The sequence below is a fragment of the Canis aureus genome, chromosome 22, assembly GCF_053574225.1.
Source record: "Canis aureus isolate CA01 chromosome 22, VMU_Caureus_v.1.0, whole genome shotgun sequence".
NCBI classification, from domain to species: domain Eukaryota; kingdom Metazoa; phylum Chordata; class Mammalia; order Carnivora; family Canidae; genus Canis; species Canis aureus.
In genome coordinates this window covers 20,197,136-20,221,934 of record NC_135632.1, presented here as the reverse complement: position 1 = coordinate 20,221,934, position 24,799 = coordinate 20,197,136, and the positions used below count along the sequence as shown (strand labels likewise).

The 24,799-nt window shown below is 38.9% G+C and overlaps 1 protein-coding gene, 1 long non-coding RNA gene and 1 pseudogene across 42 annotated transcripts in view; 1 reads left to right on the top strand and 2 right to left on the bottom strand.

Annotated features, from left to right (window-relative positions):
• LOC144293854 (uncharacterized) overlaps window positions 1–5,130 on the bottom strand; it is a 441,703-nt gene extending 436,573 nt beyond the window's left edge. For all 37 annotated transcript variants that reach the window (XR_013361210.1, XR_013361209.1, XR_013361205.1 and 34 more), the window contains exon 1: window positions 4,765–5,130. This is a non-coding gene — a long non-coding RNA (uncharacterized LOC144293854). The remainder of the gene's footprint in view (window positions 1–4,764) is intronic.
• Window positions 5,131–5,297: 167 nt separating this feature from the next.
• Window positions 5,298–24,799, top strand: part of PPP2R3A (protein phosphatase 2 regulatory subunit B''alpha) — a 193,853-nt gene continuing 174,351 nt past the window's right edge. For 2 of the 5 annotated variants that reach the window (XM_077865042.1, XM_077865045.1), the window contains exon 1: window positions 5,299–5,425. The gene's annotated coding sequence lies outside the window, so the exon portion shown is untranslated. Of the gene's footprint in view, window positions 5,426–5,605; window positions 6,006–24,799 lie in introns of those variants that run through there. The other 3 variants (XM_077865046.1, XM_077865044.1, XM_077865041.1) reach the window with 2 other exon arrangements.
• Window positions 20,285–21,265, bottom strand: LOC144294327 (short transmembrane mitochondrial protein 1 pseudogene; annotated as a pseudogene).

Here is a 24,799-nt window from a genome sequence, read left to right as displayed (position 1 = left end):
AAAATAAAAATTTGGAGATTTGTTCCATGAGAGAGATGAGGGAGCAAGAAGTGTTAAGAAATTTTGGCCTAAGTAACTGAGGGGATAATGGGATCTTGACCTAAGATAAGAAGGAAGGAGGAGGAATAGGTTGGGGAGTTAGGGGAAGGAGAAGAGAATACATTGAATTATAGACATGTTATTGGTTTTAAATATGATTCCATTGTGGTCAGAGACCATACTTTGTATTACTTGAATTCTTTTAAATTTATTGACATTTGTTTTAGGGCACAAAATCTGGCCTATCTTGATACATATTTTGCGCAAAACTGAAAAGTATGTGAATTCTGTTATTGGAAGGGGTGTCCTACAAACGTCAATTAAGTAAGTTGCTTGATAGTGTTATACGAGTCTTCTCTATCTTTGCTAATTTTCTGTCAATTTGTCCTATCAATTACTGAGAGAAAGATATAGAAATCTACAACTATTGATTATAGATTTGTCCATTTCTCCTTGCTCCTATCTATTTTCCCTTGATGGATTATTAAATGCACAAAGATTTACAACTGTTATGTCCTCTTATTGAATTGACCCCTTTATAATATGGCTTTTTACTCCCTGTAATATTCTTTATCTGAAGTATTTTCTTTTGACGAGTTTTCTTTTGTTTGCATAATCTCTTTCTATTCTTTTGTTTTTAACCTATTTGTGTCTTTGCATTTAAAGTGCATTCCTCATAAACAGCATCTTGTATCTTCTTTTTAACCCAGTTTCTGCCTTTTAATTGGAGGTATTTAGTCCATTTATATTTACTGTGATTATTGCTATGGTCTGGTTTAAGTCTATTATGTTAATTATTTTTTGTATTTCTAATCTCTTCTCTGTGGTTTTTTCCATCTTCTTTTGGATTAGTTGATTTTTTTCTTTACATAATAACTCCTTTGTTGTTCTATTGTTGTCTTGTTATTTTAGTAGTTACTTTAGGGTTGATAGTATACATCTTTAACTTACCAAAATCTACCTTCAAGAGAAATTATACCACTTAAATTATAAATATAGTATAAGTAACTTATAGCACTGTACTTTATTTCTGGCTTTTTTGCTTTTTTTTGTCATGTATTTTACTTGTTTATATTATAAACCTCAAAATTAGGACTGCCAGATCTAGCAAAGAAAAAGACAGGACACCCAGTTAAATCTATGTTTCAGATAAATAATGAATAACTTCATAAAATAAGTGTGTTCATGCAATATTTAGATACTTATACTAAAAAAGTAACATTTATCTGAAATACAAATTTGACTGGGCATCCTGTATTTTTATCTGGGAATCATACTCATAATACATTGTTATTTTTGTCTAAATAGTCATTATCTTTTAAAGATATTTCAATCTCTTTAAAGTAATAAATAATTTTAATTTTTTATATATTTATACATGCAATTACTATTTACTTTTTTTGTTTTTTCTTCTTTTCTGTATATCCATAATTCTATCTGCTATCATTTTCGTTATGCATGGAGGACTTTCTTTAGAATTTATTTTAGTGCAGGTCTGCCAGGATGAATTCTTTTAGTTTTGTAGATCTGCAAAAAGTCTATATTTTGCCTTCTTTTAAGAAATAATCTAGATAAGACTAGAATTCTAAATTGATAAGTTTTTTTTCTGCTACTTTAAAAATGCTGCTCTACTATCTTCTTGTTTACACTGTTTCAAACAAGAGATTTGTTGTCATTCTTTCTTTGTTCCTCTGTATATAACATGTCTTTTTTACTTTTTATTGCTGATTTTGAGCAGTTTAATTATGACATAACTTCATGTGGTTTTCTTTATGTTTCTTCTGTTTAGGATATGTTGAAACTCTTATATCTATGAGTCTATAGTTTTCATAAATTTTGGAAATGTTTTGGTGGGGGGGATGGGTGATAGGGATTTAGGAGTGCACTTTTCCTGACGTGAACACAAACTTAGGGGCACCACGGTAGCTCAATTGGTTAAGCGACTGCCTTTGGCTCAGGTCACGATCCTAGGGTCCTGGGATCCAGCCCCACATTGGGCTCCCTGCTCAGTGGGGAGCCTGCTTCTCCCTCTCCCTCTGCTTGTGCTTTCTCTCTGTGTCAAATAAATAAGTAAAATCTTTTAAAAAAAGAAAACTACACACACAAACTAAAAAAATTTTTGGAAATTTTTAGTCATGATTTATACAAATATTTTTTGTCCCCCTCTCTTTCCTTTGGAGATTCCATTTACATATATGTATTAGACCACTTGAAATTGTTCCACAAAAAAAAAAAAAAAAGAAAAGAAAAGAAATTGTTCCACAGCTCACTGATGCTCTTTTCCAATTCTTTTAAATCTTTATTCCCTTACATATGTTTCATTTTGGTTAATTTCTATCAGTATGACTTAAGTTTACTAATCTTTTCTTTGGCAATGTCTAATTTGCCATTAATCCTATCCAGTGCATTTTTATTCAGACATTATAGCCTGCATCTCTAGAATTACAATTTGGCTCCTATTTTATTATATTTCTCATGTCTCTTTTAAGTTTTTGAATATTTGGAATACAGTTACAGTAACTGTTTTCATGTCCTTGTCTGCCAATTCTAACATCTATGACAGTTCTGCGTCTGATTTTGAACAATTAACTTTTTATTATGGTTTGTATTTATTAAATATGATAAAATATCTAGTTCTATTATCAGTTTAAGAGAAGAAAAGGGGTAGAGAACTATGTTAATACCACAGGGGTGCAATCAGCAAAGTGCAGAACATAGGGGAACTCCACAGGACAAGCAATTACTTTCTTCAACATACAAAGTGCAACAAAAGAAAAGAGTTTAAGAGATTTTAACCAAATGCAATGTGAGGACCTTATTTGAATCCTGACTTGAAGAAATAAACTATATAAAACATTTATAAGAAAATTGGGAGAAAAAAAAGAAAATTGGTAAATTTGAACACTGACTAGATGTTAAGAAATTGTTAATTTTTAAAGATATTATAATGGTTTGGTGGTTGTCATCAAAAATAGAGTGTATTGTTTAGAGATACATAGTAAAGTATTTATGAGTAAAATATATGCTGCTTATGATTTGCTTCAAAATAATCCAAGGAGGGAAAGAAAAGGTGAGGTTCAGATAGAACAAACTGGCCAAGGGATGATAACTATCGAAACTGAGCAATGAATATATACTAGTTCATTATATTATTCTCTTCACTTTTGTAATCTTTTATATTTTTCCACAATTTAAAAAAAAATCAGATGTTCTGTTGTCTGAGAAGACTTGCCCTATCTTCTCCCTACTCCTAATAAAATGAATTGTGCTCAGGACTGTTCCCCTACCATCCAAATAAATTAAACCCTCATTTATTTCCAAATCTTTCTCCCTAATTGGCTATAAACCCTTGAGAGCAAAAATTGTCCTATTAATTTTCTATTCTTTGTGTTCCCACCACCAACCACAGAGCCAGAGTGCTCAATAAATGGTAGCAAATCGTCAACTCTCTAGTTCCAGTTCACCCAAGGTGCCCATGGCAGAGGCTGACTCTATCCTATTAAATAAAATTTCCAGTTAGGTGCTCTGTCCTTTATAAATTCCAGTCATACTGCATATAAATGTATGGCAAAGGAACCAAAAGGAGTCCTTATGTAAAAATGGAGGCAATAAAACTGTCAAGACAAACCAGGAATCCAGCAGAGATTGGCAGGGTCAGCAGTACTGAAACTGTTTTATAGTTCACCATGTACTTCCTCTTCTTACAGGTATGCATTGCACTGTGACCTTTGCAAAGTCCTTCTGTCCTGCCCTGCCTTTCTCGCAGTACTGCTCTAAGTCTCAAATATGACACCATAATGCATTTAAAAGGGTTTATTTCTTTAAACTGGAAAGCAATATAAAGTTTAAAGCGTTATGGCTTCTTCCCAAGGCATTGAGACATCTCACAGAGCAGCACATCAGCTTAGGTCCTCGAAAAATTGATAAAAATAGATGGAAATTTCAGTAAGCAAAATCTGTTTCCTTGCAATATAAATATACACACGGCACCTATTCCATGCCTGGTGTTGTGCTAGGTGCTGGTGACACCGAGGGAGGACGGTGCCTAGGATCTTTCCTCACAGAAAACCTAATCCTTGGCTCCTAGCTGTTCCTTACTCTTACTGCTCAGTCTCCTGGTTGACTTATTTATTGAGTTATTTGTATGCTTATGAATTTATTGATGAATTATTTTTAATTAAGAATTTTACAAATAGGGGATCCCTGGGTGGCGCAGCGGTTTGGCGCCTGCCTTTGGCCCAGGGCGCGATCCTGGAGACCCGGGGTCGAATCCCACGTCAGGCTCCCGGTGCATGGAGCCTGCTTCTCCCTCTGCCTGTGTCTCTGCCTCTCTCTCTCTCTCTCTCTCTGTGACTATCATAAATAAATAAAAATTAAAAAAAAAAAAAAAGAATTTTACAAATACACCCTAATCGGAGATTCCTAATTCTGGGGACAATTTCCATTTATTCTTGGAGAGGGCATGATTACGGGCAGGTGGTCTTTGAGATTTCCTGTGGTAGTTAGCAGGAGGGCAATTTGGGGAGGCCGCGTCTTCCCTGCTATGGATGAACTTTTTTGTTTTTACCCACATTCCATGGTGTTAAGTCTGGGGAGTGGTTGGTTATAAGGGTGTGTGTCTCAATAATTCATCAAGCTGTGCTTTGGGTCTGTATGGCTTTCTGTACGTGTCTTGAATTTCACAGTAACAGTTACAAATACATCTTCCCGTCCTTCCAAACTCACCCAACTGGTCGACTTCACAAGGCAGTGGCACAGGTGCGGGCCCTGGGAGTCCCGGGCGACCAGGAGAGTCGGGTCTGCAGGAAGGGGCTGCGTGTCCGCCATCTCCCGCCTCCACCGAATGCTGCTGCGGGCTCCGGGAGGGTGAAAGAACCAATGACGGGGCCAATAACAACGATCACAAAATGATAACGGCAGGAAAATCGCAGTAACGACAAACCCGAGCGAAGAGACTTCGCAGCAAGCACCACGAATCACGTCCCTAGTGGGGGCCCCGGCGGGTATCGAAGGCCCCCACGGGAGGCAGACCCTGCGGCTCTCGCGGCGCCCCTCGGCGGCCCCCTTCCCCGCTCGGGCCGGCGGGGTGGGCGGGGCCTGGCGGGCGGGGTGGGCGGGGCCTGGCGGCGGGGTGGGCGGGGCCTGGCGGGCGGGGTGGGCGGGGCGGGGCCTGGCGGGCGGGCGGGGCCTGGCGGGCGGGCGCCAGGGGGAGGAGGTGACTGACGGGCGGGCGGGCGGGCGGGCGGGCGGCTGGGCGGGGCGCGCTCGGGCCTCGGCTCCTCACACGCCGCGCCCGCAGCCCAGATCCCGCGCCGCTGCGAGTCCGGGAGGCGAGCGCCGTCCGCCAGCTGAGGCAGCCGCCGGAGGAGGAGCCGCGGGCGCTGAGGTAGGCGCGGGGACGCCCGCCGCGCGGCCCGGAGCCCCGGTGCCCCCGGCCCCCTGCCCGAGGGTGGTGGCGAGCCGGGGGGCGGCGCGCGGAGGCCCGAGCGGGCGGGGCCGGGGCCTGGGGGCGGGGACCGGCCTGGCCGGCGGGTCGGAGCGGCCGCGCGGCGCTGGGCCGGCGGGCCGGGCTGTGGCAGTCGGGCTTCGGGGCGGCGCGGGCGCCGGTGCGCGCCCGGCTCGGTCCCAGGCCGTGGCAGCCCGGGAGATGTGGAAACGGCCGGCCCAGGGGGCACCCACGGAGCAGGGAAGGCGGGGGACGGCCTTGTCCCTCCCACTTTTGGGGCTCCCAGGCCAGTTCGCCCGCACAGCCCTCGGGAACTTGTTAACAGGAAAGCTTGGCAGAAAAACAAATGCCAACGTTTTGGAAGAACTGAGAGTCACGTCGTTAGGCGCTGAGGCTTTATTTTCCTTCCCCGCCCCCTGCCCAGCCTCAGCCCGACTTGGCCAAAGAAGGATGTGTCACCAGCTCGGGGCCTCGGGCGGGATCCTCGGCCTGGCTGAAGGCAGGAGTACCTGAAACAAAGGTAAACGGAGGCCGGGCACACCCTGGCTCTGCCCCGCGGGCCGCCCTCGCGCCACCCCAGTGGGTGTCTCCCGCGCCGACCCGGCCGCCGCCTCCAAGGGGCTTTCTCCCGGGGGACCTCTCGATGGAAACCAGCTGGCCCGGCTTGGAGTTGATGTTGCATCCGCGCTCTTGTTATGCTCACGTTATTCCCAATCCCCCAACTCTGGTAAAGCCTAAGGAGATTTTACCCGGTTGTAGCGGTCAGCGAATGTAAGGGAGGATAAATTGCTGTTTGTGAATGATGATGTATTTTCTTATTAGGAAACGGTCTGCAAGCACGAAATAAGAATTCTTAACACGTAAGCAAAAAAAAAAAAAAAAAAAAAAAAAAGAGTGATTTGTGGTGCCTTCCAAAATCTGAAGTGTTCCTTCTCAAATCATTTACGTTATAAAGCATCCCCCAAACCTTTCGTGCCAGGCATTTTTCTTTGTTCTTTATTAGTGTCAGGCCTCAGTTTCTTGTAAACAGAGCACCCAATGCTGAGACCCTAAGAATTGCCATACTAGGTCAGAGCATGTGCATCCTGCTCAGTAGGCAGCAGGCTTGTGTTGTAGTAAAACACTGTTTTCTTTCGTGGTGATACCATTAAAATGATCTCCATCACATTCCTTTCAGAATGGCTTCTGAATCTGGCTTTTAGTGAAAGCCTTTTAAAAATCTATAGACCACTCCTAATTTATACATAAAATCTGTTCACATTTATTGCCTCCAAATGGCTCTCCTGGCCTCTCTGGACAGAAGGTGAGATGCTGCGGGGGGAAAAACTTGGATCTTCTATAAATCTGGGAGTTCGGAAATTGAGGACAGGGGAAACAAAGTAAATTTTTTTTTTTTTTTTTTTTTTAAAAACACGAAGCTTTGAAGAAGTCTTTATCAGGACCAGCCTGGCTATTGAATTCAGAAATAGTTACATTCACTAACAACCTGAAAATTGATCAGTTAAAGATTAATTTGTATTCTTAAGTATTTGCATATTTTAAAATGTAGTTGACATTCTGGACACTGAAACGGTTATCTGACTTTATCTTAGTCTGAATTAATTTGACCTTAATGTTTAACTGAAATTCGCTGCCCTAAGAGAATGAAAGTTTTGTTTTAGCAAGAAGGGCATAAAGGAGATGAGTAATTTTGGAGTATGGAGTACTTGAGGGGGCACCTGTTCAAACTGTAACTTTGCTTTTAAACTCTTCATAGGCTCATTAGCTTTGGCAAACATAGATAGTCTCCACTGATTTCTCCCATCACCTTTCAATACACAGTTAAAGCTTTTCTTAACATCTTTCCCCCCACCCCTCAGCCCCAGAAAACCCTACCACCTGCAGTAGAGTTGATCACCCTTTTGGGTATTACCATCCTCTAAATTAAGGGTTTTCCTCCATGGTACTGTTGACATTTTGGACCAGATAATTCTTTGTTGTGGAGGGCTATCCTGGTCATTATAGGATGTTTAGCAGCATTCCTGACCTCTACTAAATAGATACCAGTAGTACCACCCCTCCTACACACAATTATAACAGTCACATAACCCACACAGTTGTGACAATCAAAAATGCCTTCAGGTATTGCCAGAGGTCCTCTGAGAGAGCCAAAATCACTCCCCAGTTGAGAACCACTGTTCTAAATAGATTGTTGCCTTAATACCAGTGACCCAGCATTGTCTTCATTTGCTTATGTGTTGATTTTCTCTGCTATCATAAGTTTGAGGGCAGAGCAGAGTGATAGATGCACACATGTATAATGATACAAATACCTCATTACAGTTGTGATAAATTCTGGGAGAAGTGCAGGGTACTCTGAGTACATAAAACAAGGGTCCTGACCTAGTTGGCAACAAGGGAAAGTTTCTTTGGAAAATGACCTTTAAGGTAAGGTGGACATTGAAGGATAAATAGAAATTATAAAGTGAACCCTAGGGGGACAATATTTCAGGCAGAAGGAATAGGATCTTTTCTGAGAACTCAGAGGCCAATGTGGCTGGAACATGGAGAGTGACTCTGGAAAAATTGGTAAAGGTTTTCTTCGAGTAACAGTTCTTGGTCCAGCTTGTTCATCCAAATCACAGGAGGAACTTACAGCAGTACTATTGCCTGGTCCATTAAATCAAAATGTCTCCAGTGGATCCTACTTCCTTCCCCAGCTGCCGTTTTCCCCACACTTTCCAAAGGGATAAGCACTAGTACTAGATTTATCGTCCTCAACATTTTTTTTGTTTGCATTCAAGCAAATGCATATTCTTATTTCTCCTGTTGTTTACAGAAATGGTAGTACACTGTACATATTATTCTTGTTCACAGCAATGTCTTTGAAATCTTTCGTTTCAATACATAGCTTCCTTATTCTTTTGAATGACTGTATAGTATTCCATTGTATGGATATACCACAGATTATTGAACCATTCCCTTATTGGTGGACATTTAATTGTTTCTAATAGTTTACCATAATGAATAGTACAGCCATATGCCAGTTCACATGTGTGAATATAACTGTAGGATAAATTCTCAGAAGTGGAATTTAGGGTCAAATATGTGCATACACACATATTTGCGTGTGAAAGATCACTCTGGTCACGTTGGAGGGAATGGTTTAGAAAGTAATAAGTGCTTGTGGGAAACAGCTGACCCTAATTAAGGTAACAAATGCTGTAGAATACATTTTGTTCCCCTACAATTCAATTTTGAAGCCCTTACCCCTCTGTGACTAAATTTGGAGATAGAATCTTTTGTAGGTAATTAAGGTTAAACAGGGTCAAAAGAGTGGGGCCCCAACTCAATAGAATTGGTGGCCTTATAAGTAGAGGAGGTAGGAAAGGCCATGTGAGCACATAGTGAGAAGGTGGCTATCTGCAAGCCAGGAGGAGAAACTGATCTTGCCAGACCTTGATCTGTGACTTCTGTCCTCCAGAATTGTGAGAAAATGAATTTCTGTTGCTTAAGCAATCCAGGCTATAGTATTTTATTATGGCAGCCTGAGCCAACTAATACACAGTGGGAGAGGTAGAAGAGAACAAATGGTAGCTGGGACCATGATGGTAGCAGGGGAGATGGAGATGGATATAGGAGATATGTTTTAGAGGAATAATTGAGGGATGTCTGGGTGGCTCAGTGGTTGAGCATCTGCCTTTGGCTCAGGTCATGATCCTGAGTTCCTGGGATTGAGTCCCACATTGGCTCCCTGAAAGGAGCCTGCTCCTCCCTATGCCTCTGCCTCTCTCTCTGGGTTTCTCATGAATAAATAAATAAAATAAAAAAAAAAAGGCATAGTTAATAAGGCTTCATGATTGAGGGAGAAATAAGTGAGTAGGATGACTCCCAGGCTTGACCAGCCAGGTGAATGGTAGGGCTATTATCTGAGGTAGAGACCACTAGAAGGATTAATAGTTTTGAAGTGAGTTTAAATCACAGTTCACTTTGGGAGTGGTGAGACCTCTAAGTGGAGATTGCACATAAGCTTTTGATAATTCAAATCCAGAGCCCAGAGGAGTGGGCTGAATTGGGGACACGTATTTAGGTGTGAATTGAAGGGTATTGGTGGAATTACCCAGAGCAGAGGTTGGGAATCCATAGCCCACAGCTGAATCTGGCTTACAGATGTTTTGGTTTTCCCATAGAGTGTTTTTTGTTGTTTAATTTTGAGTTAGTTGCCAATAATTTAAAACCTCAAGATTTCCCATGAAAATTTAGATTTGGGGCTTTTCTTTAAAAGTAAGATATAGCACTACTGAGCTGGCAGTAATTGATTGGACCTAAGTCACCATTTATCCCAGCTGCTTTCTAGTTCACCAGAGAGTCCACCACTCCTAGAATTTATGCCTGGCCTGCTTTGTTTTTTTTTTTTTAATTTTTTTATTTATTTATGATAGTCACAGAGAGAGAGAGAGAGAGAGAGAGAGAGGCAGAGACACAGACACAGGCAGAGGGAGAAGCAGGCTCCATGCACCGGGAGCCCGACGTGGGATTCGATCCCGGGTCTCCAGGATCGTGCCCTGGGCCAAAGGCAGGCGCCAAACCGCTGCGCCACCCAGGGATCCCTGTTTATTTACTTCTCTGACCCTGTAGGCATTTGAGGGTATAGTCTCTGCTCTAGGAAGAGAGTATAGAACAGTAATTCTCATCTTGGCTGCACATTGAAAATATTGGATAATTTAAAAGTACTGTTGCTGATAGCCACACCAGAAATTTGTTTGTTTACCTGATCTGAATTGTAGCCTAGGATTTTTAAAAACCTCAGGTGATTCCACTGAGCAATGGAAGTTGAGAACCATTGACAGAGATTAAGAAGAGAATAGAGCTCAGGCCCAGTGTTTCAAAGTTGAGTAAAGGAGGATAGCTCCAGGATAAGGGATGAGAAGTGGCCAGAGAGGTACAGTGGAGTGGGATCTCGCTTGCAACTAAGGTATGCAAACTTAAGGTAGCCCAATATACTTGAAGATGTTTTTAATTAGACAAGAGAGAACGGTGTTCATTTTGCATGTATACTTACTGTTTGTTTTGCATATACCTGTGTGTGTATATATGTGCTGTTCATTAGTGCCTAGAGTTATGTATACAAAAAAAAGCTATGCTTTATTCAGTGGGCTATTTAAAGGATTTCAAGAGTAATTTAAACTATGCTTGATTTTTGTCTTAGGTATTTACTTTAGAATCTAATTCCAAATTAAGATGTGTCATAAAAGCCGTATTAGAAAAGGGAAGAATTATCAAGATGTAGATTGAAAATGATTGGTTGAATTTAGCAAGATGGAGTCTTTGACCTCAGCAAAACCATTTTAAATTGGAAGAAGCAGAAACTAGATTGAAGTGGGTAGAAAATAAGGTAATGGAAGGGGTGAATGTTGGGGAAATCTTGAGTTTACCCTAGAAGGGGAGTGATGAGGGAAGATCAGGTGTCTTATATGTCTGTATGGTAGGTGCAGCCTGTGGGGATACCCAAATGCTTCTAACTTTTGAGGGAGGTAACTCAGTGGAGCCTGATTACCCTTCTCCATTTCAGAGGAGTCTTACTTCTATTTGTTTTGGAGACTTTGTGCTTTCCACGGAGGAGATATTTTGCCAAGACCTTTGAGACTCAGATGTTAGTGATTAAGCCCTCTCTTTCTTATCTGGAAAAACCATAGGGCTCCTAAAGGCCAGCAGGGCGCCAGTGACCCTGACATCATCCTCCCATTGAACTGATGAACAAAGATCAGATTGTTGGCATGTCGAAAATGGAGTACTTGGCCATGTTAGGGAGTATGTATCTAGCTTTCAGATTCCCAGGAGCAATTTTTGTGGCTGTATTTTGTCCATGTAACTTGATATTATAGATGGTTTTCCAGTTGCATATATGTAAAATTTCTCATACTTCGAAATCTTTATTATTGACACTGATTAGAGGGTATGGATATAAATTAGAGCTCAAAGAGAACACTGAACACACCGGTTTCCAAAAGGTTGTATGAATGCTGGAATGCAGTTACCTTGAAGACCTTGGATTAGAGTGGCTGTCCCGAGTGGGTTGTCATGCACATGGCCTCTACCAATCTGTCTCTTACCCATCTCTGTCTCATTGACAATCTTAACCTGGCATAGGAGGTTTAAAGAGTTGTAATCTACAGCAGAACAGAAACCATAGGGGTTGGAAAATGCCAAGGATTTATTACTAAGGAATGAAGTTGATTAGTTGAAGGCATAAGCCCCATTGCTATACTCTTTTTGTAAACAAGAATGTCATCCTGTGAGGGATTAGCCTTCATAGCTGCTATTAGTTCATCCATTCGGTGGATGATGGTTAACTTCTATATAAAGGATGCCTTTATGACGTGAGTAGCAGACCTTGGTCTACAAAGGTTTGTACCAGGAGTTTACGATAAGAAAGCATTTTGTTTAGAAACTTGTATGTGCCTGGACAATTGTAGGAATTCCACCATCATAGATAGAGTTAGGTACTATGCCTGGATGGTGGTGGATAGGGGGACAAGTTCATTGCCAAGGTGGTTCAGAGCTTCTTTGGTTTGCAGAAGAAATAGGATGGTTGAGTGGGCAGAGGACTTGCAATCAGTTCTTGGGTGCCAAGCCTTGATCTGTCAAATGACAGCTGTGTGATTTTTTTTTTAATTGAGTTAAAGTTCACATAATATTAAGTTAATCAGTTTAACCATTTTAATGTATACAATTCAGGACTCTCAATATATTTGCAATGCTGTGCAACCATCACTATTAATTCCAGAACATTTTTATCACCCCAAAAGGAAACTCTATACCCATTAAGCAGTCACTTTCCATTCCTCTCTCCCCCTATTCCCTGAAAACCAACAATCTGCTTCTGTCTCTGTGGAGTTGTCTATTCTGGACATTTCATATAAGTGGAATCATACAAAGATGATTTAATTATGACTGGCTTTTTTTCATTTAGCATAATTTTGTATAAGGTTCATTCATGTTGTAGCATATGTTCCTTTGAATAATAATCATTCTTTTCTTTGAATAATAATTCACTTGTATGGGTATACTATATTTTGTTTATCCATTCATCAGTTGATGAATATTTGTCTTGTTTATTCCTTTTGGCTATTATAAATAGCGCTGCTAAGAACATTCATGTATAATTTTTTGCTTGAATACCTGTTTCAGTTCTTTTGTGTACATACATAGGAGTGGAATTGCTGGGTCATATGGTAATTCTATATTTAACTTTTTGAGAAACTACCAAACTGTTTTCCATAGCAGCTGCACCATTTTATATTTCCACTAGCAATGTTCTGAAATTCTAGTTTCTCCACATCCTTGTTAATATTTGTTCTTTTCTTTTCTTTTTTTTTAAGAGAGAAAGAGATGAGGGGAGAAGGGGAGGAGGAAGAGGAGAGAGAGAGAGAAAGAGAAAATGAATCTTAACCAGGCTCCATGTCCAGTGCAGAGCCTGATGTAGGGCTCAATCTCACGACGCTGAGATCATGCCCTGAGCCAAAATGGAGTTGGACATTTAACCAGCTGAGCCACCCGGGTCCCCCTCTGGGTTTTCTTTGAAGTTTTTATTTTAATTTCAGTTAGTAAACATACAATTAGTAAACATATTAGTTTCAAGTGTATAGTATAGTGGTTCAACGATTCTATACATTACTCAGTGCTTATCACAAGTGCACTCCTTAATCCCCATAGCCTATTTAACCTCTCCCCCTCTCCCCCAGCTTTTTTCTTTTTTTTTTTTTTTTAGTTATAGCTATCCTAGTGGGTGTGAAGTAATATCTCATGATTTTGATTTTGATTTTCTTAATGACTAATGAATGATGCTGAGCATCTTTTCATGTGCTTTTTGGCCATCTGTATACCTTCTTTGGAAAGATGTCTATCCAAGTCCTTTGTCCATTTTTTAATTGTTTGTCTTTTTGTTTAGTTGTTAAGAGTTCTTTATATATTCTGGATACTAGACCCTTGTCAAATATATTATTTACAAATATTTTCTTTCATACTGTAGGCTACTTTTTCACTTTCTTAGCAGTGTCCTTTGCACATAGGCTTTTAATTCTGACGTTGGATTTCTATTTTTTTCTTTTGTTGCTCATACTTTTGGTGTCCTAAGAATCCATTGCCAAATCTAAGGTCATGTCAGTTTACCCCTGTGTTTTCTTCTAAGAGTCTGTAGTCTTAGAATTTACATTTAGGTCTTTAATCCATCTTGAGTTAATTTTTATGTGACATAGGGTCCAACTCCATTGTTTTGCATGTGGATATCATATTGCCCCACCACTATTTGTTGAAAGAGCTATATGTTCTTATACAAGTCTCAGACCCTGTTTTCCCATTTGTGAAATGAAAGTAATAAAAATACTTGCCTCACAAAGTTGTAAGATTAAAAAGAGAAGATGTATGTTGAACAGTAAAAATCACTAAACAAACTTGTGATTACTATTGTTTTGTCATATATATATTTCATTTGTACAAGGTCTCTGTAAGTTAGTGTCATTCAGCAACCACTAGAAGTCTTCCATCTAGTGCATAGTGAGTCATGACATAGAGGATTGGGGACCAAGTTTTACCTCTGAGTACAAAGTCACAGGGCCTTGATGCAAGAGGTAGTTGGAGAGATTGTACGAATCCAAAAATTTTTTTTTTTTTTCGAATCCAAAATTGAAAGTATACGTGCTCTTGTAGAGCATGTATTTGTCAAATTCTGTTGCTATTCCTCTCAAATTTAGGTGTTCTCAGCATGTAAGGCATGGTTTTAACTTAATTTAAAATTTTTAAAAGTTTTTAAAGCTAAAGAGTTTTCAGGCATAGTAGGAATAAAGGCAGTTCTTTTTATTGGACTAAGAATCATCACATTTCACTTTATCAGTTTTAAATGTCTAGAACTAAGACTTTTCCTGACTCAGTGGCTAGTGACCTTGCTTAGTTCAACCAACAAGTATTTTTTTTTTCTTAAAGATTTTATTTATTCACAAGAGACACACAGAGAGAGAGAGAGAGAGAGAGAGGCAGAGACACAGGCAGAGGGAGAAGCAGGCTCCATGCAGGAAGCCTGATGTGGGACTCGATCCCTAGACTCCAGGATCACACCCTGGGACAAAGGCAGGCGCCAAACCGCTGCACCACCCAGGGATCCCAATTGTTAACTTTCTAATGGACATTTTTCTTGCCTAAAGATCTAAACATAGAATCTTAACATTTTTTTATATTTTTACACAAAATTTAGGTCTCTAATTCATCTGGAGTTTTTTTTTGCATAGTGTAAGGGAGAAATCTTGTTCAGTTGGCCATTCATTTGGAATAATCTTTAAACCACTGAGCCACCCAGGGATCTCCCCAACAAGTATTTCTTGAGTTACTGCTATATGCCAACCACTATACTAAATACTAGAGATATAGTGCCTTAACATGCAAGACCAAACTCTTGCCCCTACATACCCTTCTAAATCTATTCTTTTTTACAGTTGTCTGAGTCCAGTTCCTTTCCACCAGTCCCTTTTGAGTCCATGCCTATCAGATCTTTATCTCCCCTCCCAGCCAAGCCCTCCACATTGCTAACTCCATCCACTGAGTTAGTTCTCAGTCTTTTTTTTTTGTTATTGTTGTTGTTACTTGATCTTACAGCAGCATTTTGCACGGTTGATCCTCTTTCTTTGATTTGCTTTCTTCTCTTAGCTTCTATAACATTGCTTTCTCTGGATTTCCTCCCACCTTACTAGAGGATTCTTTCTCCATCTTCTTGATAGTTCTTCATCTTCCTGATCACTGAAAGAAGGAGTTCTGCTTACTCCTCAAACCTCTGTTCTTCCTTATTAGCGCTATTTCCTTGCATTTCACCCAGTCTCATGACTTCAAATACCATCTATATGCCAACAGCCACATAGCAATGACTACCAGATCTTATCTCCAAGTTAGACCTCTCCTTTGGATCTCATACTCTGATATCAGAGTGCCTACTTGACATCTCCATTTGGATATCTAACAGATATCTCAAAACTGAACTGATTTTCCCCTCCAAAACCCACTCTTCCTGCAGCCTTTCCCATCTCAGTAAATAGCAGTTGCCTTCTAGTCACCCAGGCCAGAAACGTTGTCATCTGTTTCTTTCTTCCCACATTCAGTCTGTCAGCAAACCCTGACAAAGTTGGCTCTACTTTCAGAATGTATCTAGAATCGGTCACAATGCCACTATCTCTCCAGCTTCCACCTTCTCCAAACCACCATCATATCTTACCTGGATAATTGCCATAGCCTAATTCTTTTTTCCCTGCTTTTGTCCTTGCTCTCCTATAGCCTGTTTTCAATACAGCAGCTCAGGGCACTCTGTTAAAAGTCAGTTCTTAGCTCAGAAGCTTTATGCTTACCTACAAGGCCCTACATAATCTAAACCCCCACCTACCTCTCTGGCCTCACCTTCTACTATTTTCCCCTGTGCTTACTTTGCCCGAGTCACAAATGGCACTTTGTTCGCCCTCCCAACAAATCGGTTATGTTCCTGTCAGAGCCTTTGCTTTCCCCCAGTATCTACAAAGCTCCCCCCTCACTTCCTTTGGATCTTTGCTAAAGTTCATGTTCTCCAACACACTCTATCTCCTTGCCTTTCAAACTCTGCTTCTCAGAGCTCTCAGTAGTCTGGTTGTTCCTCCCACCCCACCCCCTGAGACTGAGTGCTAAAGCTGTCTCTCTCGCCCATATTTATTTATCTTTAAGCTTATATTTGAAGAGAGTCCCTTCAGTTAAAAAAGCAGTTTGAAAACTGCTTGACTATGAGGTTAGAAATAAAAAGCAGAGATTAGCAGCTGTGAATGGAGATGTCATTAAGGACTTAGGAATCATAGCAAGGGCACACTTATCCTTTCCATTTTGTGGATCACAGGCATAGTCTCTATTTTAGTCTTGGGGGTGGAGCCCTGTAATACTTTTGTGTTCATCAGTACTCCTAGCAATGCTCCTATTAGTGTCAAGCCTTCACTCAAGCACTGTGGCTCAGGTGTCAGCATTTTGTCTTTCAGCATGGTATGTCTTGGTATTCTTGGTTGAAACCTCTTCTCCATGGTAGGCCCTGCTCAATAAGCAGAGGAAGCTCATTTGGTGCTGGTGGCAGTATGGGATCTATATATTAAAGGCAGTTAAGAGTTACATATAATGGGCAGCCCGGGTGGCTCAGTGGTTTAGCGCTGCGCTGCCTTCAGCCCAGGGCATGATCCTGGAGATCCAGGATCAAGTCCCGCGTCAGGCTCCCTACATCAGGAGCCTGTTTGTCCCTCTGCCTGTGTGTGTGTGTGTCTCATGAATAAATAAAATGTTTTTTAAAAAAAAAGAGTTACATATAATGGAAAGAGTGTGTTGATTCTACTGTGAGATGCTCCAGACTCTAAAGAAAAGGGCAAGCATCATATCCAGTGACAGTCTCCCTGGATAGCAACTTCAGAGGCTTCATTTGGCTCATTGTTTTTCAGCCTATCTGCAAACCTGCAGGCCTTCTCACTGGTTATTAAGCAGGAATGATGCTTGTTTTGATTTGCTATTTTAAAAGACAGTACATGAGGGTACATGACACAGTACCCATGACAGTAAATTCTAATGAATTTTTAAACAAGGATCATATAACTATATTCTCCTTGCCTTGGCCCTTTTCCTAGATGAGCTAATTTCCTAGATGACAAACAAGTAGTAAATAATGTACTTTCAGATAGTGGTAATAGTGCTGTGAAGAAAACTAATGCCCCATAATAATAAACACTTGGGTTGCTTCTGATTTTTCCCTCTTTTAAACATTACTGCAATGAACATCCTTGTACTTATGCAAATATGTGATGTTTGTGTTGCATGTATTCTGAAAGATTGAATTGCTGGATCATATGATCATATCATCAGAATTTTAATAGATACTGCCAAATTGGTCACCAAGGTGTCTGTGCTAATATTACATATAATATAATTAAAAGTGGTAATATATTTCAGTTTTCCAATAAATGAAATATTTCCATGATTTTTTAGTTATACTAGTAATATTGAATACCTTCTTTTTGTAAAAAAAGATTGACATAAGCAAAAAAAAATCCTCATGCCTTCTATCAATTTATAAATTTTCACCTTTCAAAAGTTTTTAAAACTCATGTCTGCTTGTTTTCACTTTTATTTCCCTGTTGAATAGCTGTCTTTTCTCGAGTTTTTGACCATTTGTATTTCTTTTTTTTTTTTTTTTTTTTTTTGGATTGCACAACAAAGAATGCTAGTTATCTTCTGTGATCCATTCTTCATTCATCTTTAGTAATGGGAACCCCAGCTCTGGCCAAGCCCATTGCTGCCCGTCTGGAAGACCACATTCCTTGGCCTCCTTAGAGCTAAGTTATAACCATGTGAGTTTTAGCTGATGATACATAAGTAGAAGTGTTTGGTGTAACTTTCTGAAATCTTAAACGGAGAAGGCACTCTCTTCCTCATTCCTTACCCATCTTATGTTGGAACACATGACTGGAGCTCTAATAGCCATCTTGGAAAACGAGGACTGTCATAAAGTAAGCCAGAAAAACTGAATCTCTGAGCGTCTGGTGGAGCCACTGCACCAACCCTCAACTTATTTTGTATGAGCGAGAAATTTAACTTCTGTCTTGTTTAAGCACTCTTATTTTTGGTTTTTCTGTTACATGTGGATAACAAATACTTGTCTTATTTATTTTTAGGAGTTCTCTGTGCCCTATATACGCATCTTTATTATAAAAATGGTAGGGATCCCTGGGTGGCGCAGCAGTTTGGCGCCTGCCTTTGGCCCAGGGCGCGATCCTGGAGACCCGGGATCGAATCCCACGTCGGGCTCCCGGTGCATGGAGCCTGCTTCTCCCTCTGCCTGTGTCTCTGCCTCTCTCTCTCTCTGTGTGTGACTATCATAAATAAATAAAAATTAAAAAAATAAATAAATAAAAATGGTACATTTTCCTCTAGTCTGTTGAAGTCCTCACCCTTTGTTTATAATAGTTTTTCATTTCAATCTCAAATTTACTTTTCTTTGCCTTTATGGCTTTTGATTTTACTGACTTTTTTTTTTATTGTTAACTTTTTTTTAAAAAATTTTTATTTATTTATGATAGTCACAGAGACTTTCAGTTGGCCATTCATTTGGAATAATCTTTATAACAGGTAGCACGTCAAATTATCAGTTAATAAATTCTCATATATGCATAGATTGGTTTTAAAAATCTGTTTAGTTTCATTAATCTTTGGTTCTTTGCCAATAATATACTTTTAATTACTATAGCTTTAAAATGTGATTTTTGGTGAGGCAAGGTCTTCTTTCTTTGTTCTTTCTTACAAATTAAATGTTAAATGGCTATAGCATAATATTTGGAAAACATGTAAAGTGAAGAGTATAACAATACAGTGTACATTTTTTTATCCACAGCTCAGCCTAGGGGAAATATACTGTTATTTCTTTGTGTTTGTCCCCTCACCCCAAAGCTGTCTTGACTCTTGTACATTTTCTCTTCTGTGTGGAGTTTTAGAGTTAGCTTATAAAATGATCTTAGAATTAAACATGTTATTATTTTTTTAAGATTTATTTATTTATTCATGAGAGACTGAGAGAGAGAGGCAGAGACACAGGCAGAGGGAGGAGCAGGCTCCTTGCAGGGAGCCTGATGTGGGACTCAACCCAGATCTCGGGATCACGACCTGAGCTGAAGGCAGGCACCCAACCGCTGAGCCACCCAAGTATGCCAATGATCTTAGAATTAAATTATATCATTGAAGACTGTAATATTATGTGTCTATATTAATAACTGCTGTTTGGAAATTAATAAACTAATTATTTAAATGCTTTTCCGATTTAAAAACAACAAATTTGAGTGATGTGATGTGAACAGTGGTTAGGAGATACGAGTTGAATGTGATTATGGTCTTCAGTAGTAGTCAGTTTAGCATCTGTTTTGGTGGCTTGTGACCATTACATTGTTTTTCTTTTTTCATTGAGAGATAATTGGCATATAACACTATATTAGTTTCAGGTGTATAATATAATGACTTAATATATGTATATATTGTGAAATGAACACCACAAGGTCTAGTTAACATCTGTTACCACATTGTTTTTTTTTTCTTGTGATAAGAACTTTTAAGATTTACTTTCATCAATTTAGCTATTATAAGTAATGCTGCAGTGAACATAGAAGCATAGATCTTTTTGAGTTAGTGTTTTCATTTCCTTCAGATAAATACCCAGAAGTGGAATTGCTAGGTCATATGATAGTGTCCACCAATGGATAAATGAATAGAGAAAATGTAATGTGTACTCACATACATACACATACACACACACACACACTGGAATATTATTCAACCATAAAAAGAAGGAAATCCTGCCATTTGCAACAATATGGATGGTCTTTGAGGACATTATACTAAATGAAATAAATTAGAGAAAGACAAATGCTGTGTGATCTCACTTCTGTGAGATCTAAAAAAAAAAAAAACCATGAAAACCAAAAATCCAAACTCATAGATGCAGAGAACAGACTGGTGGTTGACAGGGACACCGGGGGGCTCAGTGGTTAAGTGTCTGCCTTTGACTCAGGGCCTGATCCTGGAGTCCCACATTGGGTTCCCTGCATGGGGCCTGCTTCTCCCTCTGCCTGTGTCTCTGCTTTTCTCTCTTTCCGTCTCTCATGAATAAATAAATAAAATCTTAAAAAAAAAAAAAAAAGACTGGTGGTTAACAGAGGTGGAGGGTAGATGGTGGGCAAAATGGGTAAAGGCAGTCAAAAGGTACAAACTTCTAGTCATAAAATAAGTCCTGGGGATGTAATGTACAGTATGGTGAATACAGTTAATAATATTGTATATTTGAAAGTTGATGAAACTAAATCTTAAAAGCCACCAGTAGTGCACAAGGGTTCCCTTCTCTCCACATCCTTGCCAATGCTTATTTGTCTTTTTATAATAACCACTCTAACAGGTGTGAAGTGATAACTCATTGTGATTTTGACTTATATTCTGATGATTAGTGATGTTTAGCACCTTTTCATATACCTATTGGCCATCTCTGTGTTGTCTTAGGAAAAATGTCCATTCAGTCTTCTCATTTTTTAATTGGATTGTTTGGAGTTTTTTGCTATTGAGTTTTATGAATTCTTTATATATTTTGGACATTAGCCCATTATCAGATATATAATTTGCCAATATTTTCTCCTGCTCACTAGGTTGCCCTTTCATTTTGTTGATGGTTTACTTTGCTGTTTAGTAGCAGGTTGTTGTTGTTTAAACAGCCATTATAATTGCTAAACTGTAAAATTAACATTATTTATGTCTGATCAGCTATACAAAACTCATCAATATTTCCTTAGAAAAAAATAGAAATTCTGAAGAATAAAAGCGAGACTACTAATTAAAGATCACATTTACTAATCTATCACCATAATTCTAGTCAGGCCATCTCAAGTGGCTGGAAGGAGGAAGGGATGAGGTGAGGAAGTTGGAAAGAGTGGTTCTTAACTTATGGCCCCATCTGTGCTCTCAGGCAACATAGGATCTAGCTGAGAGGAAAATGGTTGAGGCTGGAATTTAAAACAAAAGCTTTTGGTTCAGATGGTAAGAAGGTCCTTAAGAACAGCAGAATCAGTGTATCCAGAAGGCAGTGCTGGAGTCTGCCTCATGAACTCGGGGGTTTCTTCTTGGCATCCAAGTCCTTTTAAATTTCTTCTAGTTTTTTTGTATATCATAGTTCTGAGCCAGATACATTCCAACCATGTTACCAAAAGTAAATCCACGCAGGAGCTGGAGCATGGTGTAGGCGAGGAGGGCATGAAGGGCGGCTGCAGCTCTGTGAGCGTGTCCAAGCCTCTCTCTCCTCAATAGAAGTTTTTAGTTTGATGTAGTCCCACTTGTTTATTTTTGCTTTTATTGCCTTTGTTTTTGGTGTCAAATCTAAAAAATCCTCACCAAAACCAGTGTCAAAGAGCTTGTTGCCTGTGTTTTCTTCTAGGAGTTTTATGGTTTCAGGTTTTACATTCAGTCTTCAGTCCATTTTGAATTGATTTTTGTGTATGGTATAAGAGATTGATCCAATTTCATTCTTATGCATGTAGTTATTCAGTTTTCCCAACACCATGTATTGAAGAGACTGCCCTTTCCCCCAGTTTATTCTTGACTCCTTTGTCTTAATTAATTGACTATATATGGGTTTATTTCTGGGCTCTATTCTGCTCCATTAATTTATGTGTCTGTTTTGATTCCAATATGGCAGTTTTGATAACTTTATCTTGCAATATAGTTTGAAATCAGGGAGTAATGCCTCCTGATTTGTTCTTGTTGCTCAAGATTGCTTTGGCTTGTCACAGTCTTTTGTGATTCCATACAAATTTTGGAATTGTTTTTCTTTTTCTATGAAAAATGCCATTGGAATTTTGATAGGGATTGAACTGCACCTGTAGATCGCTTTGGGTAGTTACAGACATTTTGACAATATTAGGTCTTCCAATATATGAGCATAGAATATCTACATTTATTTGTGTCTTCAATTTCTTTCATCAGTGTCTTAGAGTTTACAGTGTACAGGTCTTTCACCTTCTTGGTTTTATATTAATTCTCAGGTATTTTATTTTTTTGATGCAGTTATAAATGGGATTGTTTTCTTAATTTTTTTTCTGATAGCTTATTATTAGTGTATAGAGACACAAGTGAGTTTTGTATCCTGCAACTTTACTAAAGTTCATTTATTCTAACAGTTTTTCAGTGGAGTTTTTAGAGTTTTCTATATAAGTGATATGTCATCTGCAAATAGAGACAGTTTTACTTCTTTTCTGATTTGGATGCCTTTTATAAAATTTCTTTGTCCTGCCTATTTACCCTAAGACTTCCAATAACTACGCTGAATAAAAGTGGTGAGAGTGGGCATCCTTGTCTTGTTCCTGTTCTTGAGTATGAGGTTACCTGTGGGCTTGTCACACATGAGCTTTCTTTTGTTGAGGCACATTCTCTCTATACCCACTTTGTTGAGAGTTTTTATTAAGAGTGGATGTTGTATTTTGCCAATGCTATTCCTGTATCGAGATGGTTATAAGATTTTTATCCTTTATTTTGTTAATATGGCATATTACATTAATTGATTTGTGGATGTTGAACCATCCTTGCATACTTGTAAAAGATGCACTTGATCATGGTATATGATCCTTTTGTTGTATTGTTGAATTTAATTTGCTTACCTTTTGCTGAGGATTTTTGCATCTATGTTTATCAGGGATATTGGCCTATAATTTTCTTTTCTTGTAGTGTCTTTGGCTAGTTTTGGTGTCCAGATAATGCTAGCCCTGTAAAATGAATTTGGAAGCATTTCTTCATCTTTCTGTTTTTTTTTTTTTTTTTTTTTTTTAAGATTTTGAGGAAGATTGTGATGCTGTTTTTAATTGTTTTTAGTCACAAGCTTAATTTGTACTCATAATTGGCTATTGCTTAAAAGTGAAACATGTGTGAAACACATGTCAAAACATTATGAATTAGTGAGGAGCATGAAAAATGATAATTCTGAAAAATTCTTTCAAGATGTCCCTTATGGAATACATAAGCTGCATTCATCTGATCAAAATTAAAACAAAAAAATCAAGATGTCCCTAATACTAAACAAACTACATGATTAAAGGAAGCTGGGTAAAGGGTATAAGGAAATTCTCTTTTCTGTCTTTGCAGTTCTTCTGGAAATTATAGCTATTTCAAAATAAAAGGTTTTTAAAAATTATTATAAATATAGAAACATTAGCCAGGCATACCTTATGTTTAAAGTTATACATGTATTTAGGGATCCTTGGGTGGCTTAGCAGTTTGGCACCTGCCTTCGGCCCGGGGCGTGATCCTGGAGACCCCGGATCAAGTCCCACGTCGGGCTCCCTGCATGGAGCCTGCTTCTCTCTCTCTCTCTCTCTCTCTCTCTCTGCCTATGTCTCTGCCTCTCTCTCTGCTCTCTGTGTGTCTCTCATTAATAAATAAATGGAATCTTTAAGAAAAATAGTTATACATGTATTCATACATGCACATAATTGGTGTTTGCTGTTTCCTATACTTAAGGTTACTCTAAAGAAAATAATTTCAGATTGGTTCACTAAATATAAATACAAGGTTAAGATATGCTATTGAGGGCAGCCTGGGTGGCTCAGCGGTTTGGCTTTGCCTTCAGCCCAGGGTGTGATCCTGGAGACCTGGGATCAAGTCCCACATCAGGCTCCCTGCATGGAATGGAGCCTGCTTCTCCCTCTGCCTGTGTCTGTCTGTCCGTCTCTCTCTCTCATGAGTAAATAAATTAAATCTTTAAAAAAAAAAAAGATATGCTATTGAATCTCATGAAATATAGAAGGGGCCCAATCAATTTAAGATGGATTGTCAGTTAAAAGACTTCATGTTGTATTAAATAAGAGGTTTGCTTTAAAATTTTTCAACTTACTATATGATAGTGTTGCTGACAGCTGGATATTTATTATGATTGATTGCCCTCTGTTTAGGTATTTAAATTTTAAAAAGGAAAAATTTAAAAGCTTGAAAATATGAAAAAAAAAATAGCTCATTCTATCCAATTCAGCTTTTCATTTATTGATAATAAAGATCTACAATTTATTGTTTGCTGATAATTTCTCTCAAAGAGTAGCGTGAAACCATTTCTCCTACTTTGACATTTAAAAACTAAACCTCCAACTTATGGAAGAATCCTAAGTATCAAGTTTTAAAAATCACTTTGTTTATTTCGGATGCTATAGTACAAATTAAATTTGAGCCTGCATTTCAGTATACATTTGGTGCTAAGTCTCCATCTTTTAATTTAATACATTTGGTTGGAAATCCATCTTGTAATTTCTTGATAATGTCATTGGACAACATATTGTTTTCTTTACATGATAAAACAGTTCACCGGTAAGTAGAAGTCAAAATTTATTTTTAGATATTATCAGTATAATTTAAAACTTTGCTATGTGAACTTTATAACAGATCTTTAATAATGTCAATCTAAGAATATTTTTACTTATTTATATATGCTTTATCATGTGTCATATAAACTTTTTAAATGATTTTAAATATTCCTAGGAAGTTTTGCAATATTACTTTTTGAAGGTCACTACTCAAAAAAGGTTGGGAAGCACTGATCTGCGCTGTAGGCTTGATCACTGAAATTGTGTTGATTGATGTCAGATTGAGCCTGGATCCAAAATGGCCAGCCTGGAAAAGACGTGTACCATCATCACAGTATAGGGACAGGATATATCATATGATGAGGCCCTTTAATTGAAGAGCACAGCACTGTTGCTCACTTTCAAGAGGGTAATAATTTCCCCCCTT